The sequence below is a fragment of the Etheostoma spectabile genome, chromosome 22 (assembly GCF_008692095.1).
Source record: "Etheostoma spectabile isolate EspeVRDwgs_2016 chromosome 22, UIUC_Espe_1.0, whole genome shotgun sequence".
Lineage (NCBI taxonomy): Eukaryota > Metazoa > Chordata > Actinopteri > Perciformes > Percidae > Etheostoma > Etheostoma spectabile.
Window position 1 is genome coordinate 9033644 of NC_045754.1, and position 4447 is coordinate 9038090.

The following is a 4447-nucleotide window of genomic DNA, read 5'->3' on the forward strand; positions in this document are numbered from 1 at the left end:
CACACCTACCTACCCACCCACCCACCCACACACACACACTTGACCTTAATCTTAAAGTGGAAACTCAACCCAAATGATCAATATCTGTCTTGAACAAACCATAGAAGGGCATTTACATGTTTTACTGACAGTGGTTTTAGTAACAGTGGTTCTGGTTCTCCACAAGTTTGGCTGGCAACCTCTTAAAAACAAAGCAATGTCTACTTGCAACTTGTCATCACTTGTTGCAAATGTCTATCAATTGGGACAAGTTCAAGAGAGATTTTCCTCACTTCCTTACTATTATATGTTTTAGAATTTTACTCAGGGTACAAAATTAGCGCCATCCACCAGCCAAATGCTGGTAAAATAAGCAAGGAGGTGGGCAGGTAGATTTGCTTCACTCCACCCAGGCAAGAAAAACAATGCTAATCTAAGAAGTACAATTATCCAGTAATTCACTAAATTTCAAAGATTAGAGATGACAGAAATGATACTCTACATTTATTCAACATTTGCTAAAAGCACTAAAAAGAAAAGTACAGCTGAGGTTGATGGGAATGTAGTAGGCCTATTGCAGGTATTGTATCATGTCTATAGTTTAAGACAAAGTAACATTTTTGACCTGATAGTGGCACCGGCACTATATGAAAGTCAGGAATGAAATGATTACTATTTATCCTAAGCCCATAAATGGGTGGACAAAATGACATGGCAATCCACACACTTCAACCTCATGGTCGACCTAGATGAAAAGTCAGGGGATCTCTAAAGTTATTAGGATACAACCATGATATGACTGCATAATATTTCATGGCAATCAATCTGATAGTTATTGATATATTGCATTTTGGACCAAATGTATTGACCGACCAACCAACACTGACATCCAGAGAGCCAAACCGCAAGCATGGCTAAAAATGCATTAAAATATCATAAAGAACATTGGAAATTGGTTGGAAGTTACAAGAGCTAAAAACATTCCATGGTCCTTTAATCACATGAGCATTAGATACAGTTGTCCCATGTTGAAATAAGGTCAATTGCAATTTCTTTCTCAATCTCAAGAGTGACATAAATTCATCTTGTGAGACAAATGGTGGAGAAAAACTTAACATTACAAAGAACCTTTCTCATGGTGGCACATGAAAGGGAGTGCAACAAAAGCCTGGTTAACAACCACATTCAAGAATGACATCTTTCATTCCAATCCAGACTGCAAGACAGGGAGAGAGTCATTCTGTACTGGCGTTCTTTAGAACATTGCCAACTTGACTTCTCATGAAGGGTATTTAAACATCACCAAGATGCTTCTGAGCATCTGTAATGTGGTAATAATAAGTTATCAATATTCTGAAATAAACTATGCAAATGATTAGCAACATTGGGAATAATCTCAAATTCAAAATAAAATTGCTGCACATCAACTTTAGAACTGCATGTTTACACATTTGCACAGGATGTTTATTCATTTGTGACTATGTGTGCATAAAAGTAGTGGGAAATTAATGACAAGTTGCCTGGTATGTCTTTAATTATTAAATTATTAACTGGTAATGACCACACATCATTTGTATGTCCATCAGGTTTAATCGTGTTTCATTGTTCCCCTCAACTATCTGCTTGTACTGGTAAAATATATATCAGTGTTAGGGTAAATTTCCCTTCAAATAGACCTACACCTTGGCATGGCACAGGTTTAGTGTATTGGAAATGTGGCAATGGAAAAAAAAACATGTCATGGAGGAATCAACACTATTATACAATTAATCCCACCTAAAGTCATAAAAGCGCCAGATTAATTGTGTTTTCCAGCGAACAAAGAACAGTCCTGTGATCTAAACAAGTTGCTTACCCGCCAAATAATCAAGCGCTGCATTCCACATCAGCTTATATGAGCCTTAGGGCTAAAGAAATACTCAACCTCAGGAGGAACCTGAGTGTGTGTGTCCATAATGTGTGTGAGTTATAATTGTTTGTCCCTAGGGATGAGGGATCACTGTGCAGTCACATGCAAGTCTTGCGGGGAAAAGAATCATAGTCAAAGCCAGAAGCAGCTAAAATTGAAGTCCACTTCAAAGTCTGGGGCTTTCCTCAATCCCAACAGTGTGCTAATAATAACATTATCCACTGTGGTCAACCATATTAAGAGCCATGACTTCATGCGTGCAAGGTTGACGGACAACTTTATCTTAACCAGGACCAACAGACAATATGCTAATTACAAAACACAACCACAGAATTGTCCTCATTCTTGCTGCCACATTTTAAATTGAGTTTAGTAAGAAAGTTTAAGGTTAATTTTTTTGGCTAAATGTGGTAAAACAAAAACAATGACATGACATACATCCAAACCATCCGGTGTTTTACACACAGTTTCTTTGCTGAAATAAACCGATTAAAATTAACGTTTGACAAGATGTTTTACACAATAAATTCACGCTTTCAGTTTTTCTAAGTTTTGTACAAGGGGTTAACACAACTCAGAAATTCTCCCTCCAGCTTCCTGTTATTCTTCTCTCCCTTCAAGTCTGAAACAAGTCTGCTAGGACATATTTCTAGACATAAAGAAAACACAATCGAGTGGTCAACCCAGGATCAAAACTTTACTTTTTACTTATATATTCTTATTAATGAGAACTGGCCATCATGTTAAAAGTGACAATTACAAGCAAAAACTGAAGCTCAAAACTTGAACTGACAGAAACTCACCAGCACACTGCTTAGTGCTCTCCCCCGCTCAAGTCTCCTGTGCAGCTTGGTGATGCAAACACCCCCCCTCAGTGTAGCTGTATGCCACTGATAGCGTTGGGTTTATGTTGATGGCTGTGCCCCTCCAGCTCCTCTTTCAACATGCAGACGTCTCTACCTCCCTGCTCTGCTCTTCACAGCCCAGCCACACTAACTTCTCTCACTTTGGCAGGGTCCAGCACCTCGGCATGACCGTGCTAAGTTATGTGCACACAGTCACTGGAACACTTCCAGTCTCACATAGCTAACAGCTGCACTGAGGGAGTGCATGCCCATCTTTATCTCGCTCGGTGTCCCATCAGAGGCTTTAGCGAGCGGCGGCTGTGCTTTCAGCTTAGACAGCACCTGTCTTTGGGGTGAAGAGGGATTGAAGAGGCAACTAAATACTGGCAGTTTATGTAATGCCTGCCCATTGTTCTCTACTCCAGAAAAGAAAAAGCTATCACCACCCAGGTATTTTTATACCTTGAAGAGGGTTTGAGTGTGTTGTAGGATGTCAATACACATTGTGAAATGGAAATAAATGTCATGTGGAAAATGTCTTACTGCCTGCAGACTCAAAATGTCCTTAAGCTCGGAGTAACAAGCTATATCAGTAGTTTGGAATATGAAAAGGTTTAGGCCCAAGAAGGAGACAATATTTAAAAGAACAATAAATACAAGGCCACTAACATTAATTCATAAAGATTTAACACATTTTTTATATCTGCAGTAAACTAATGAAAGTGTATAAAAAGTAAATACAGACTTAACATCAGCTGATTTAGAGATATAGGTACTGTATATCAGTGTATTCTGGAGGTATGAAAGTCATTTTCAGTGGTGAGGCTGAACCAAAACAGTAAATTGCAACCCAAAAACCAAATCAATGAGCTGAAAGATGCTAAAACGCTTTAGAGCTGTGGGGAACTGTAAAGTGAGGTAATAGTTTGTGGGTGTATCACAATGAGCCCCGCCTCTCACATTACACAAAGCCATGTGTTACATTCACAATTTAAAGATAGTGATTTGTGCAGCTTGTAAGTCCCAAAAATCCCATCAGTTAGACCGTAATTAAAACACTAAATTGGCACAGAGACTGTACCGATATTTGTTATTATGCTTTTATTCCTGTAAACTTTGATGAATAATCATGTCTGCAGAAGGTTTACAATTTCACGATATCTCACCAAAAGGGATGTTACATATATCCAAGAGAGAGATCCAAGGCGGATAAAAAAAATAAATTAAAAAGAAATAGAAGGGGAATACTAAATAGTTGGCCCAGGACTACTGTATATGCATTACACAACAGTGCTGCCAAACGGGCAAAACAGAACCCTCCACTGGACAGTAAGACCTTTTTTTACAGTCATGAGCTGCTAGTCCTATTCAGCGTTAGAGTTAGAGTAAGAGCGAGGGCCGATATTATCGGACATTATTAGACATTTCCGAGTCTATTCGTATTGACATTAATAGTGGCCTTTGAAAAAATGAATTACAAAAAAATATTCATCAGAATCATTTATAATGACAAATTATTCTGATAAATAAATATTTCAAAAATAAAATAAAAACGGATGGTCAACCATGTTTTGAGTGTTGGCGTTGCATAGTTTGTTCACCAGAGGGCGCTCCACAACGTCCCTGTTGGCAACACTGATTTGTTTTTGTGTTTTTGTTCAAAAGGATTTTAAGTAAGTACTTTAAGTTTCATATCTTAAGTTTGTATTTTTAT

The 4447-nt window shown here is 38.1% G+C and overlaps 1 protein-coding gene across 2 annotated transcripts in view; it reads right to left on the bottom strand.

The window, feature by feature from the left end:
• The window catches only part of slc4a2b (solute carrier family 4 member 2b), a 40845-nt gene that overhangs the window by 32914 nt on the left and 3484 nt on the right, over positions 1-4447 (bottom strand). The window contains exon 1 of one of the 2 annotated variants that reach the window (XM_032504267.1): positions 2692-2889. The exons of the other annotated variant lie outside the window; for it this stretch is intronic. The gene's annotated coding sequence lies outside the window, so the exon portion shown is untranslated. Of the gene's footprint in view, positions 1-2691; positions 2890-4447 lie in introns of those variants that run through there. 2 annotated transcript variants of the gene reach the window in all.